The sequence below is a fragment of the Ictidomys tridecemlineatus genome, chromosome 1 (assembly GCF_052094955.1).
Source record: "Ictidomys tridecemlineatus isolate mIctTri1 chromosome 1, mIctTri1.hap1, whole genome shotgun sequence".
Taxonomy (NCBI): domain Eukaryota; kingdom Metazoa; phylum Chordata; class Mammalia; order Rodentia; family Sciuridae; genus Ictidomys; species Ictidomys tridecemlineatus.
The window spans coordinates 26,654,006-26,670,414 of NC_135477.1; the positions used below are offsets into that span (position 1 = coordinate 26,654,006).

A 16,409-nucleotide genomic window follows, 5' to 3' on the forward strand; every position below is an offset into this window, starting at 1 on the left:
TACCACAGAATCAGACCTGACGTTTCCTCTCTTCTTTTCATTCATACTCCACCCCCTTGTAAAGTTCTGTACTCCTCCAAAGGCATCTTACTTTATTGGAAATGTCTCCCTTCATTAAAAACAGTCAGTACTCAATCCAATAATGGAAAGATCTCATGACTTCTTTTAAGTTGTGTCTCTACTACATACTGGGGGGAATGTTAGTGGGAGTGGAGTCCTACTCTGTGAGCTACAGCTACAGGCAAAGGGCTGATTCATGAACACTGACTTTGAGGCAAATGCCACAGGCTCCAAGAAGCTGAGATTCTACTCTGGGATTGCCAGTGGCAGAACCCTCTTATTTTGGCAACCCAGTCTGCCCCTCAATGACTGTTTTGCCCAGCCTGCCATACCCTGTTCTGAGAGGGCTCACAAAAGAACAGTGTGTGCTGTGCTGACTTACGGTGGTCCAGGGCCCAGGCAAGGATCTTCTCAGAGGGACCAAAAGGGTCCTTTATGTCTAGGCCCAAGTCCAGTGGGAGCGGTGAGTAGCCAAGGCCAGGCCAGGCTTTGAAAAACCTTGTAAACAACTAGATGAAAAAAATAAAAATTGAACATGAAAGGAAACCAATGGTCCAAAGTTACAGATAAACTTTCACTCCTTTCTTGAGAGAATTTTGGTCAGTAGAAAAACACCCCTTTTAGTTCATTTCAGATATGTAGAGTGATATCTTTAGATATACATTATATCTATATACATTATATCGATATACATTTTATCTAGGTAATTTGAAGTAGACTTTACACTACATAAAGTGACCATTTTTAAAAATCATGTGGGGGGCTGGAGTTGTGGTTCAGTGGTAGAGTACTTGCCTGGCATGTGTGAGGCCCTGGGTTCCCTCCTCACCACATACAAATAAATAAATAAAATGAAAGATCCATTTACAACTAAAAAATATATTTTTTTAAAAAATCATGTGGCATTTAATACATTTACAATATTGCATAACCACCACTTCTGGTCCCTAAACACTTTTTTTTTTTTTTATCATCCCAAAGAAAATCCCAAACCCTTTCAACAGGAACTCCTCATTTTCCCCCCACCCTCACTCCACCTTCCATCCTTGGCAACAACCAATGTGCTTTCCCTCTATGGATTTACTTATTCTGGATTTTCACAGAAATGAATTATGTGATCTTCTGTGTCTGGTTTCTCTCCCAGGATAATTATTTGCATGTTCATCCGCCCTGTGGCATAAATTGGTACTCCATTCCTTTTTATTAATAGTCCATTTAGTGGATTATTAATATTCTATTTAATGCGTATTACAGCTGTATATTGCTTTATCTATTGTTATGAACTTTGGGGTACTGTGACTAGCGCTGTTTATGAACATTTATGAACAAATATTTGAGAACTCCTTTGCATTCATTTGGGTACCTGGCTTTGGAGTGTCTGAGTCGCATGCAATTGAATGTGTAACTCTTTGTGGGCTCACCAGTGTTTTCCACAGTAAGCTGCACCATTTACATTCCACCACCAACGTATGCGCGTCACCCTTTATCCTTCACGTACACATTCGTCCGTCCCTTCCTCCTCCCTTCCTCAGGAAAGGCAGTCCCCACAGGTCTCCCTGGCCCCGGATGTGAGGGTGGGAGAAGCCGCGTCCACAGTAGCAAGACCAGCGTCAGGCCGAAGCCTCCGGTCGTGCCTTTTCTACCAATAGGGCAGAGTGCGCAGGGGCGGGGAGGACAGGCTGCCACCTCGCTGAGCCACCGCGGCCATCCTGTGTGATTCCACAGAACTGCCGTCGTTGTGACTCCAAAGCCCCCCTCCTCACTAAACTCCTTAACAGCCCCGCTGAGGTCGGAAGGCGGCTGCTCTGCGCAGACCGCCAGCCAGGCTCAGCCTGCAACGCTGAGCGCTGAACTCTCAGGGGCAGCTCCAGCAGCCCAAACCGCAGCCTCACGCCCAGAGCCAGAGCCTGGCGGGGCGGGGCTCCGCTGTTGCCCTCCTCACCTCTCACCGGGGTTACTGCTGGTCAGAGACCCGGCCTTCAGGGTTATTAGCGTTCACGCCACACGTAGCTCCTGAGCCCGCTCAGCCAATCAGCGGCCATCCGGCTTGTCAGACGGCCATCCGAGCCAATCAGAAGGCGCGACCGCTTCAGGCCGCTGTCGTCTTTCTACTTTTTCCGCCCGGCGTAAGGCTTCTGTCAGACTTAGCCTGCCACACGCTGGAACGCGGAAGTGAAGACTGCCTTCCAGAGCGGGAAGTTCGTTTGTGCACTTGTGCGCTTCGAGAGCTCCCGGAATGGAAGAGGCCGCTCCTCCCCAGCACATGCTCTCCTTTCGTGCCCAAAAGAAATGAATGCAAAGAGCTTTAGCCTCCTGGGCAGCCAGCCCCTCCCCTGGGGTCTATGGCCCGTGTAGGCAACTGTTCCCCAGCTGCTCTTGAGGTTGGGGAGACCTGGCTAAACTGGGAGAGTCGGTGGGCAGGGAGCATTGTGATTCTTGTCTGTAGTAGTGCAAAATATCTGTCATGTAGGAGTCAGAAAAACTTATGAGGAAGAGCCCAAGGTAAAATAAAAGTGAAGCACATTAGAGAACGTTCCAGGCTGATGTCACCCGACATGAAGGGGGTGCGGAATGGGAGGGAAAGGTGCCTGCACAGAGGGTGCAAATTGCTTCTTATCTGATAAGGAGTCATTAGATATGTTCAAGCAGGACAGGAAAATCTGTGCAATAGCAGAGTAGAGGAGTCCAGACTAGGGCTGGTAGATTAGATTAAGGCTTTGGTACAACTCAGGTGAGGAGCAGGGGACCTCCAAATCTGGGTAGTGATGGTGGAAATGGAAAGGAAGTCCGAGACGTTTGGAACAGACTCAATAACACTCAGTCGATCGAAACTATGAGATGATGGAAAGGAATTGAAATGCCTGAGGGTTTTTTAGTCTGAGTGATGCAAAGGAAGTACTTTCAACAATTGAAATAGGTAATTTTTTAAAAGAAGTAGAGGTCAGTGCTGTAGCTCTGGTAGAGCCTTGCTTAGAATGTTCAAGGCCCTTAGTTGAAAGAAGGAAGGAAAACAAGAAGAAAAAAGATTTGGAAGGGGTTAGGAGTTCAATTTTTTTTTTTAATATTTATTTTTTAGTTCTCGGGGGACACAACATCTTTGTTGGTATGTGCTGCTGAGGATCGAACCGGGCCGCACGCATGCCAGGCAAGCGCGCTACTGCTTGAGCCACATCCCCAGCCCAGGAGTTCAATTTTTGATGTAGTTTGAGTTGCAAAAAGTACATGTACATACAAATACTACCCGATAGGCTCCTGGGAATCAGGATCTGGTGTTGGGAAGAGAAATAGAGATGAAATCTAAATGAGTCTATATGAAGATAGAGAGAAAGTTGATAACCTAAGAAGAAATTATAGACTAGGAAGGTGCAAGGGTAAGATAATGGGAATTAGAAACAAAACAGGAAGAGAACACAGTGGTAACAAAAACAAAAGACACATTTAAAAAAAAAATTTTAATAATGTAATATAATTGAAAAATAGTTTCACCAAGAGGGAGCAGGAAAAAACACATATCAAAAGTATTTGGTTAAATAGATTTTGTCCTTTTTATTTGTTTCTATTTTTTTCCCCTTTTGGTTTTTGTTTTGTTTTTTAACAGGTAAAGGGTAATATTTTGTATTTTTTTAAAAAAAAAACCACTGATAATACTGTGCCTTTTATCCATAGTGAAGGCCAGTATGGATAAGGTGGAGGTCACTACAGTAAGGTGAAAGGGTAAAGACTCTTTGTTACTCTTAAGCATTAAAAACTTGGCAAGTATGAGTCCCATCAAAGATGATAAACCTCAGGAACACTCCAATCTCTAGAGGAAAAGACAAAGAGAAAGGAGGACAAGATGTTCATTTGAAATCGATTGCTTGGACCTTTCAGTGGAAAGTAAGGAAGAGGAAATATGCAAGTATTGAGTCAGCCTGGTTTTGAAACTTGTAATTTCAATATAAAACTTTTAAGTTGCCCAGAAGAAGTTATCTGGTGAAAACAGACTTAAAAACGGAGCCAGGGATTCTAATATGATCCTGGCTGAGCAGATCCCAGAATCATCCAGTGTTTCCCTTCCCTCTCCTTAGTGTCCTTTTTGGGATGTGGATGAGTGGTTGGGGGAAGACAAGTAAGATTTGAAACAAGACAGTGTTGTCACAAAGATTGGGGAGAAGGGTGTTGTTCATTTGAAAAGTCTCTGTAGTTACCTTGTATTTTTTTTCCATATTTTATGCCTGTTAATTTCTATATAACTTAAAGAGTGAAAATTTTTCATAAGGCTTGTTATGAAAATAGTAGGACCCCTTCCTCCTCACCATTTTCTGCTTCTCAGAGACAACCTTTGAACTTCTTTTAGCTCACTCTTTGGAAGTCCCCTCTGTATCTCTATGTGACATGTGACATATAAGCACATGGCCACTTAGTGATTTAAACCCTTTTACATTACTTATTGACTTCTCTCCAGGTCGGAAGAGAATTTTATCTTTTTCCCCATCACCACTAGTACAGCCACCACTCACTCATTCACGTGGGCACCTGGATGATTCACTTTCTCAGTACTCTAAGTACAGTTGTGTTGTAATTTTGGTTATATCTGTAGTCCATGTTTATATTATTTAACTATTGTTCACTCAGGAGACATGTGATTCCCTCCTGCGTAACTTTTTGTTTTCTCTGGACCTAATAACTGGTTTTCTTTTAGATTTCTGTGCACTTGTACTTATTATTAGTTCCACCCAATCTCCCCACCAACTTCTACATCTCATCTCAATACATTTGGTCACATCAGGTATTCTCTCAATTTCAATGTCTTGGAGCAGTCTCTCCTGGAACCTGTCACCTGTTCCATCCTGGACTGGGTGCTCCATGAACCTCCTGCCCTCCTCTTCTCTTAGGACTTCTCAGAAGCATGATTCTAGTGATTCCCTTTGCTTCTTGCTGGCATTGTATCTTCTGTTCATGGATTCTTTGTGTTCTTTTTTCCTGGTTCACCGTCTTTGGGGAATTGTTCATTTTCTATTAGTCTCACAAGACGTAGAATGTTTTCAGTTATCTCTGGAACTCCAGTTTTCTGAAATTTCATGTTGATATGCCTTGGTATGGGTCAGTTTCCATGCATTGTCAAGGATATTGTGTGGACCCTTCAAATCTGAGAATGTATTTTGGTGATGTATTGATGATTTTCTCTTTTTCCTCCAATTTTTTTGTTCTCTGTCTTAAATCTCCAGAATTGCAGAATTGATCTTTAATTTTAAAATATATATATATAATACACACACACACACATATACACACATATATGTATATATACATATGTACATATGTATATATGTGTGTGTATAGATATAGATAGATATCTTCTCTATTTTTAATTTCTTTTTCTTTACTTGATTTATGGGAGATTTCTTTACCTTCATCTTATAACCACCCCCTATTTTTTGCATTTTATATCATACCTTAATTGTCAGTGGGTTATTATTATTATCATTATTATTGTTGTTATTATTATTTTTTATTACTTTTTGTATCATCTTGTTTGTTCCTTTGATTCAGTGTTTTCTCTAATTCCTTTAAGAATTTTAATGATAGTTTAGAGAATATTTTTTCCTTCTCCCTACATAATCTTTTTTCCCTACATAATCTTTTTCCAAATTTCTTTGTTGTTGTTGTTTTTGCTCTTTTGTTTTGGCAGATCTGTCTGAGGTGCCTGATGATCCACACCTGTTTGTTTATGTATAACAGTGGGTACAAGGCCCTAGGAAGCTCTGAGCGAGCACCTCATGTTCAGTGAGAGCTGATCTCTGCCTGTGACAGAAATGTTTGAGTGATTTCAGATGTCAGTATCATAGCTTTTTCCTTCCAGGCTCTTAGAGTCTGCAGAGAAAGTTCTTTCAGTTGCTGCTTGAAGTGTTGAGGACTGGCTGCTGCATTCTAGATGCTGAAAAAGAGAAGGACCTTATGAGTCTGACATCCAGTATGTTAATTCTCTTTAGCCTCCCTTCCCTTCCCTATCATTTTGCAGTTTCTATCTCCTGACTCCACCACACTGATGCAGTCACTCTGCCCTCAGATGAATCTCATGTTCCCCAGTTAGAGATCCTGGAATTTTCTCCAACCAGTAAATAGTTTCCAGTGTTTTGTCTGGAGTCTGGGGCATTTCCTTCTTCAACAGATCAGTGATCCTGTCCTTAGGATTCTGTGCCCTCCCCACTGCCCTCCAAGGCAGCTAGTGCCTCTGGATCTTGAGCCTTTGTGGACTTCTTCCATGGAAACCATGTTGCTTCTGTGCTGTCCCCAGTGCCTGCTTCAGCTTCACTGGTTCTGATTCAGGTTCAGTCTTAGTCATCCACCTGTGTTCCAGCTTCCAGAATCTGCCTGTAGTCTCTTCTCCCATTTTTTTCCATCCTTGGATTATGCCTGTTAAATAATTCATTTACTATAATTTTGCTAGAGTTTGGGGAGGGAGCCTGTACAGGTGTTCACTCTGTCTTCCTTACCTGAGATTCGCTTGTGTTTCTCAGAACCTCCTTATTCTGCACATATTTATTGGGTGCCTCCTGTATGTTGGGTACTATTTACACAATTGGAATGTATCAGTGAACAAAAAAGAACAACCTTTTCGATTATGGATTTCTCATTCTAGAATGTGAATGGGGTTATAGAGATAATGTTAATTAATATTTAGATTATAATTGGCATTAGAAAGGCAGTTTTAAAAGTACTGTGGGAAAAAAAGTGCAGAGGAAATAGGGATTCAGGAGGAATAGGTGGAGATAGGCTGCAGTATTTAATAGAATGGTCAAAGTAAACATCATTGAGGAAGTAAAACTTAAGCAAAGTCTTGAAAGGTTTGCAATTGCATGTGTGTGTATTGTGTTTGAGTGTGTGTGTGTGTATGTGTGTACATATGTATAAGTACTAATAGGATGTGTTTGTACATATTTTCTATAACTTTTTTCTTTCTTCTTATCCTGTGATAAGACATTAAGTAATGTCTTCTCTTGAGCCCTCATTTCACCTACTATATCATTTTCCAAGGGACCTGGTAGCCCCAATTGCCTGTGCCTGAAAGGATTTTAACTTGGATGCTGACATTCCATATTACTTTTGGAAAGATGCCACTCCTGAATCCCAGTTTCTCATGTATATGATGGGAAGAATGGTGAGCTGCTAGATCTCATTCCTTTCCTGGAAGCTAGGACCCAAGGGCATCTAAGATTAGGAAAATTACAATAAGAATCAGTGTTAGAATGTAATTTTTAAGGACAACCAAGTGACACAGCCCATATTATTTTGGCAGAAATAAAATGTTCAACTTATATTGGAAATTAGTTTTACTTTGGAAATATTGAGGTAAACTGACTTACAATTTCCATTCACCATACCTCACACACTTTGCACATTCCTTCATCCTGCTGTTCTGTTCAGAGTCACAAGCAAAGGCACTAAGTTTGAGTGTTATATTCCTAGTCCTATGCTGATACTTCAACTATTGAGAGTTACAACATCCTGATGAGACACAAGTTACTAGCCTTATATTAAAATAAGCAAACTGAATTTTAAGAAAACAAATTACTGACCTAAGTCACACTGCTAATAAGTGGCACAGCCAGAATTCAAGCTACACCAGTTTGACCCCTGAGCATAAGCTCTTATTGTACACTACACCACCTTCCTAGAAGAGTTGCCCAGAGTGGCATTCCAAAGAGTTTTATGATTCATCAAATGCACAGATACTAATAGATGAATTTTTCAATATAAGCAATTTAACCTAAAGATAGTAAATTGAAATCCTCTTTTATGTAGTAGGTATATTAGTCCAGGTTGTAAAGAGAAACAAAATCAATAAGATATATTTATATCTATATTGAGAGAGATTGAAGGAGACTGGAAGGGTTGGATGTGATGGCACACATCTGAAATCCCAGTGACTTAGGAGGCTGAAGCAGGAGGATCACAAGTTCAAGACTAGCCTTGGCAACTTAGTGAGACCCCATCTCAAAATTAAAAATAAAACACGACTTGGGATATAACTCAGTGGAAAAGTGCCCCTGGGCTCAACACCCAGAACCAAAAAAAAAAAAAAAAGATTTCACTAATATGATTATGATATGGAGGCAGAATAATCAAGACCTGCATTTGGCAAGCTGGAACCTAAGAGAATCAATGATGTCAATAGTGTTCCAAGTCCAAGACCTGAGGACCAGGAGGGTCAATGGTGTAAGTTACAGTCTGAATCTGAGTGTGAAGGCAGAAGAATGACATTTCAGCTCAAAGGCAGGCAGAGAGAAGGATTTTTTTTTTCATTCTCTTTAGACTTTGAACAGATTGGATGAGGCCTGCCACATTAGGGAGGATAATCTACTTTTTTTCAGTCTGCTGATTCAAATGTTAATCTCATCCAGAAACACCACCACAAATATACAGAAATAATGTCTAACCAAATATCTGGATACCACATGGCTGGGTGTAGTTTTCATAAAGCAAAATAAACTGTCTTAGTTAGTTTAATAAATTCATTTCTTTAAAATAAACTATCTTTAAAAAGCATAAATAGTCTCTATACATAATGTGAATACTTTATTAAATTTGTGTATCTGTTGGACATTGTGTTATCTTAAAAAAAATTTTTAAAAACAGTCAGAGAAATTCATTTACCAGAAGTAAAAAAAAGTAGGAGCACCTGGGATGAGGTTGAAGGGTAGAGGACAATTCTGATTCTTTCCTGTCACTTTAACAATTGCCAAAAAGTATTTTCAACTCCAAGGACTTTTTTACTTCATGATATGTTTAATTACATGATAGTGAGTTTTTTTTGTTTTGCTGTGTTGGGGATTGAACCTGGAACTTCACACATGCTAAGCTCATGTTCTACTGTGCTACATCCCCAAAGAGATTTTAAAACAAATAATATGGTAGAATTATAACTTAAAATCCCAAAGTCCCAGTACCTTCCATTTACCTTTTATTCCTAGTTTTCAAATAAATTTTATTAAATTTGTTCTTCCCACTGGTCTAACATGTGAGTTAGATTATTATTATTATTATTAATATATACATTATTAATATACTGAATCTACCTTTTGTCTAATTTGATACTTCGAGAGATCACACCACAGGGCTTTTGCTCTCTTTTTGCCTCATTGTTATCACTTCAGCATGAGGGAGTGGGTCAAGCAAAAGTATAAACCTGGACTTTCCATGTTAAGAATTTTTTGTCTATTTTCCATATAATACAAAAAAGGAGTCCTTTAAATAGAAACATTCCTGGGGCACTTATGCATATACATATATAAGCATATAAATATGAGTGGTGGATGAGTGAGCAGAAGTGGATGAGTGAGCAGAACATAAAGACAAATCTAATATTTGGTAGTTCTTTCAGAAAATTTTACTTAGATTTTCAAATATCACAATGCAAGACATCAGGAAACTATGATTCGGTTTGCATATGATATTTTCCACAATGCATCCATTGCTAAAAAAGGAAATATACTTTCTGATTATTTGATCATGGTAATGATAGGGTTCAAGTGTCTTCGGCTAAATAGAACTTATAAAGAACAGAACTGCAAGGCTGGGGATGTAGCTCAATTAATAGAGGATGGCCTTGCTGCAGAAGGCCTTGGGTTCGATCCCCAGCATCAAAAAAACAAAACAAAAACAAAAAAACCTAAAAAACAGAATTGCAAATATTATTTTTATTTATTGAATTGATTTATTTAACCACACCTATGAAATGTCTTCATTGGGACTGTCATTGTGCCAGACGTTGGAATTACAAAGAGATGTGGGCCTTGCCCTTACATAGAAAATCCAGTAGGCTAGTTAGAGACACTGGCCATTTTGAATGACCAGTGCTCCAAACCTAGATCCCATGGAACAGCCTACATTTTGCTTCCACATTTGGAATGTTCTCACCACAGATTGCTAGCTTAGTGAGATGGGATTGAGTGTATGGGTTCTGTCAAGACTACCTGGGTTCAACTCCAAGTTCTAACACTTCCTCTGGTAGAGAATCCTGGAGTAAATTACTTAACTTCTTTTTGCTTCAGCTCCTTATCTGTAAAATTAGATAATAATGTCACAAACATCACAGATATCTAATGAGAATTAAGTGGAATGCTGCATGTATAATGTGTTTAGAACAATACCTGGCATGTACTCAATAAGCACTCAATAAAAATCACCTATTATTTAGCTATTATTTTAGAACACATACAATATTCTGTGTGGTTTTTTTTTTAAGAGAGAGTGAGAGAGAGAGGGGGACAGAGAGAGAGAGAGAATTTTAACATTTATTTATTTTTTCTTAGTTCTCGGCGGACACAACATCTTCGTTTGTATGTGGTGTTGAGGATCGAACCCGAGCCGCAAGCATGCCAGGCGAGCGCGCTACCACTTGAGCCACATCACAGCCCCTGTTCTGTGTTTTATACTGTGTTGCAAAGATTTATTTTGGAAATTTTTATCTAAAGTTTTGATTTAATCAAAGAAAGCTTTGTAGAAGATATAAATTTAGGACAAAACTAGATATCTTCAGATAAGGAATAACATAATAAATGGTCAGGAGGCAAGTCTAGGAAAACCAGACAAAGTGAGCAATGAGATGTTTCAATGAAAACAAATGAAATTAAAAAGGAATACTGAGATAATTAGGAATCAATTGATTAAAAATACTTAGTTTTAGAAATGAATATAAACTTCCTGCAAAATAAACTAATAGGTTATAAAGAATTTAAAGGAAGGGGAGGTTTTTCAAGATGGCGAAATAGAGGAGGTTGCTTTCCTGGCTGCTCCATGGAGTGAAACCAAGAAAGCACACAGGCAACTTTTCAGCAAGGTGGGTGAAAAAAAAAAAAAAAAAAGTGAGGGGAATTTACCGGAATTTAAAATTGGATATTTAAAGCAGATGGGGGACACAGGAGGTTGGATATAATAAAATAAGAAAGAAATCCCCAGCGGCACAGCCACTGCTGAGCTTGGGCCAGAAGCACTAAGCCAGAGCAGGTCCTCCAATGAGCATAGTGGAGGGGTAAGGGAATTAAAGGAACACACATTTTTGGAAGGCCTGATAATGTCTGGGTGCCTTTAGAAATTAAGGACTTTGCCCAGCAAACCTGAAAGACACACTGCACAATATCCTTTTGCAGGGAAAGAATCCACCATCTCTCCAGGCATCATGTGGAAGACAAAGGAAGGAACCATTTACAGCTGCTTCCCTGGGGGGACCAGCAGCTGAGGGGGCAAATTCCTGGCATCCCCGAGTTTGGCCCCAAATATAGGCCCAGTAAACACACACTAAACAACATAGAGTGTGCTTAAGTGACCAGGAGAAAATCAAACATGGACAGCGGTTTATACAGGACCCAACTGATCATGGAAACCCACCCAACTCTACACCCTCCCTCCAATCTGATTGCTTGCAGGACCAGCTGGGAGAGATGCATCTGGCTGGGAACTCGGAAGGGTGAGGGCTGGAGGGATTGTTTGGAGACTAAAGGCAGGACCAAGAAATGGTGGTGGGGTGGAGATGGAGGGTTCCAAAGGTGACACAGAGGGCTATAAGAATTGGGTCCCACATGAGTGGAACCCAGGGAAGATCCCTGGGGTACAGACTTCCAGCATGAACTAGCAAGTACTGGTCACTGCAGGTGCATTGATTTAAAATCTCCACCAATTGGCATTAAGCAAAGAGCCTAAAGCCCACCTAAGCCTAAACCCTGCCTCCAGGAATTCCTGCTCCTTGATTACCTCTCTCCAGCAATCCAGAGGGTGGAGTATCACACTACAGAGGACCCCCACCTAAAATTGTTGAGAAGATAAACTAAGAATCTTTTGAATGCCAACAGAAAGAATTCTTTAACTTTTCATCAAGATTTTTTTAAAATTATTTTTCTCTGTTTAATTGTGACCTTATGGTAAATGGACATTTATACATATTCATATTTGTTTTTTCTCATTTCTAGCACTTTCAAAGATAGTTATTTTTCATGGATTAGTTTTTTGTGAACTGGGGTGTTTGATTAGTATATTTTAATTTTGTTTTATATTCTTTAATTTTTTATTTTTTAAAAAATTTTTAAAAATAGTCATTTTTTAAAAAATAGTCATCATATTCTGTATCAGTTCTGTTCTCTCCCTGTCCACCATGTGAAATTATAAACTCTTTTGCAAACTTGCTGTTTTTATTGTAAGCAATATCTGATCATATCATTTCTGTTGGTTGTGAAAATTAACATTGTGGACATCATAGTAGGAACTATTTAGTTTAATGCTATATATTATTTGCCTTGGTTGTTGTTATTATTTGTTTCCCCCAAACAGTGAGGTACTTGAAACTTTAGGGACACTCTAGGTCCACAGGGTAGAAACTTTACTGCCTCAGATCCATACTTAGAAGGGTAGACACACAAACAACATGAAAAGCAAGGAAACAGATTGCCCCAAACAAAGACACTTCAATAACAGAGTTCATTGACACCACAGTGGAAGAAATGTCAGAGAAGTAGTTTAAAATGCACATAGTTAAACTGATCTGTGAAGTAAGGGATGGTATAAGAAATAAAATCAGAGAGAAAATACAGGAAGTGAAAGATCACTTCAATAAAGAGGAAGAAATTGGAAGGGTGGTGGGGAGGTACAGAAATCCTGGAAATTAAGGAAACAATAAACCAAATTAAAAATTCAATAGAAAGCACCACCAACACACTAAGCCACTTGGAAGACAGAACCTCAGACAATGAAGACAAAATATATAATCTTGAAAATAGAATTGACCATGGAGAGATGTTAAGAAACAATGAACAGAATCTCCAAGCAGTCCTTTCTTCCTTCCTGCTTCACCCCACATTTTGTGATATAGAGCAGAGACTCCTTTCTGCCAGCAAAGTGCAGAGATATAAACCACCTGAGGATCCTGGAAACTGCCCCAGCGATGGAAGAAGACCAGGAGCTCAAGAGGAAAGCAATAGAAGCTAAAGGAAGCAAAACATGGGAAAACTAAAGCAGAAACAATGGGATCTATGGGTTGATGGGGAAAATCAAAGCAGAGAGGAGGATGACATGTCCCTTTGTTGGCACAAATAAAAGATTCCTAATTAACACAACCAAGAACACATTGCCTTCCCATAAGGAGCCAAGCACAAGAACAAAAAGAAGGCAATAAGGAACCTGAAAAAATGCAGGACCAGAAGGAAGCGTACCAGAAGAAGCACAAAAGTCAACCCTACAAGCACAGCTTGCACACTCAAGGCTAGGTGGGGTACTCCCCCTCAAGAAGGCAGAGCACCCAGGACAAGTGCAACCTGTGGCCCAGCAGGTGGTGAGGCTGAGCGGGAGGAGCCAGCCCATGCCAGCTGAGCCCACACTGCCCTTGGTACTAGGGTGTGTTAGTATAGGTGAGCCGGCAGGTCCAGTGTCTAAGAGTCATCTTCTCGGTAAGTCCTTTGTTGTTTTAAAAGATGGCTGTTGGTAGCAGGTGGAAAATGACCTTGAGACTTATCGAGGAAATAATTACAAAGGGACTTGCCCTGAAGATATCTTGGCATGTTTGAGCTACTTTGGCAGTAGAGTATACATCTGTGTTATTTTTATCCTATTTTGTTTGGAAGTTAGTTTCAAAACCTATAAATATAAAATTTAAAGTTTTCAGATTATTAAAACTAGTCCCAGTCTTTTGATGTACTGCACTTTTGGTCATTTCTCAAAATTTCTCAAAATACTTGTAAATCCTAAAGAAAAAAAAAAACCTCCAAGAATTATGGGAAGACAAAATTAAGATTTATCCAGACAGATGAAGGTGCATAGATATAAACCAAAGGAATGCACAATCTTTTCAATAAAATAGTATCAGAAAATTTCCCAACTCTGAAGAATGAAATGGAAAATCATAGACAAGAGGCTTATAAAACCTCAAATGTACAAAATTACAACAAACCCAAATCAAGGCATATTATAATGAAAATGTCTAGCACACAGAATAAGGGTAGAATTTTGAAGGCTGCAAGAGAAAAATATCAAATTACATATAGGAGGAAACCAATTTGGATCTCAGCTGATTTCTAAACCCAGACCTTCAAAGGTAGGAGGTCCTGGAGTAACATATACCAAGTTCTAAAGGAAAATGGATGTCAACCCAAAATCCTATAGCCAGCAAAATTAAGCTTCAGATTTCAAGATGAAATAAAAACCTTCCATGATAAACAAAAGTTAAAAGAATTTGCAACTAGAAAGCCTGTACAACAGAATGTTCTCAACAAAATATTCCATGCAGATGAAATCAAAAAAGGAAGTTTGTGTGGTCAGAGAAGTAGAGGGAAAAAAGGAATTCATCTGACATATAGTGATATAGAGTTTACACCTATGTGGTTTTGCCTAATGTCTTACTAGCACTATTCTAGCTGTCTTGAAGCAAACCTATGGTCATATTTCTTACCTGCTCAAGGGCCTACAAGAATTCTCCATGAACTAAATAGACAATATCTAAATTCCTGGGACTGGTATTTTGCAGCCCTGCCATAATGTAAGTACAATTAAGTTTCAAAGAACTTTTTATGAAAAACTAATTGTGTGTGTGTGTGTGTGTGTGTATACACACATAAATAATACATGATACTGTTTTATAGCATTTCAACCTTTACATAAAAGAATAGAAATTCTCCTATTGCTTCATTTTATTTTCTACTGAATATTATATTTATAAAATTCTCCCATAATTACCCATTCCATCCTCTAGCTGATGGACAGTTAGTTTATATCCATTTTGCTATGATTATTCTATATTCTATATTTATGTGCAATAAATTCTCTGAATTCAAATTTCTGGAGCAAAGAATATTTAACTTTACTAGATGTTGATATCTTGTTCTCCAAAACAGTTGCACCAACTTGCAGTCTCACCAGCAGTGTATAGGAGCATCCACTTCTCTGCTTCCTCTCTAACACTTGATACCATCAGGCCCACTTGCCAACCTGCTTTTACAGCTTTAATTCCCTCTACTCTCCTTTTTGAATCATCATTCAGGTGAGTTGTAATACTCATTGACTCCTAAAATGCTCTGCAAATGATTTCCCTGTTCCCAGAGTATTTATTGATCAGTCGCCCCTATCAAAAACCCTGCTAAGGGCTGGGGATGTGGCTCAAGCGCTAGCACGCTCGCCTGGCATGCGTGCGGCCCGGGTTCCATCCTCAGCACCACATACAAACAAAGATGTTGTGTCCTCTGAAAACTAAACAAACAAACAAACAAACAAACAAACAAACAAATAAATAAATAAATAAATAAAACACCCTGCTAAATGTTAGGGAAACAAAATTGAGAGGACGTGGTCCCTGCCCTAAAAGACTTTATAATTTCCTGGAGAGTCAGACTTGCAAAGCTAGTCACAATGATAGTATATTCAAACAACAGAATGCCTGAAGGCAGAAGCAACAGGAGAGTCACCTCATTTGGGAATAGCAGGAAGGACAGGAGGGGAGAGAGTCAGGAGAAGACTTAAACAGGAGGAAGTTGGACTCTGCACTCACCCCTGCAGTTTCCTCTGCCTTGCCTGAAGATCCTTCCCTCTTTCTTGTCCTTTTCCTGCTCAGCTCAAAGGTCAGCTCTTCAGATAATGTCCCAGTCACTCCAGGAACATACTCTGCACTTTTCTTATGGCCTATCTCCTATTGCCTCATATTGTAGATATTTGCATGTGTGGAATTAACCTCCTCTACTACTAAATTTTAAACTCATTAATAGGAGGTGCTGCTCTCTTATATCCGCCCTCTTTATATCTCCCCAATAGCCTAGAATATGGCTGGCACACAATGCTTGTTGAATGAAAGATTAACACAGGATAGAGGGGGCTGCATCATTGCTTCCCATCCTCCCAGATGCTTGACTCTTCAAACACATTAAGTAACTGTTAAATTGAATTACTATTTGCTATTGCCTAAGAAATAGAAGGCTTTAAAACAACATTAACAACAGTGACTTCTTAAAGTTATCTCTTCTAGTCCCTCGGTGCAATAAACATATTCTGTTTTATAAAGTAATCTACTCTAGTGCAACAAATGTATTATGATACATTTTTAAGTCAAGGCCAATCCAAGGGACTTGCTCTAATATTCTGTCTCCTGCTTCTTTAATAAATACTACATTCTCATTTTCAAAGATCTAGTCTGTATTGATCCAGAACAACTACACCCATCAGCAGAATGAAATACATTGCACACCTGCCTGCTGCAGCAGTGGAAGGAGATAGGAAGCAACTTGGACCTTGGAAGCTGGTGCCTTACAAACATTTTCTAGAAGAGGTCTTCCTCTTCTTAAAAGTGAGGGGTGGGGTAGGGGTGGAGCTGGAGTTGTGGCTTAGTGGTAGAGCAC

The 16,409-nt window shown here is 39.5% G+C and overlaps 1 protein-coding gene and 1 pseudogene across 1 annotated transcript in view; one reads left to right on the plus strand and one right to left on the minus strand.

The window, feature by feature from the left end:
- Positions 1 to 16,409, minus strand: part of LOC120885406 (uncharacterized) — a 53,275-nt gene that overhangs the window by 4,085 nt on the left and 32,781 nt on the right. The window contains exon 4 of the mRNA XM_078021955.1: positions 443 to 5,977. The gene's annotated coding sequence lies outside the window, so the exon portion shown is untranslated. The remainder of the gene's footprint in view (positions 1 to 442; positions 5,978 to 16,409) is intronic.
- LOC120885335 (protein POLR1D pseudogene) lies at positions 10,131 to 14,719 on the plus strand (annotated as a pseudogene).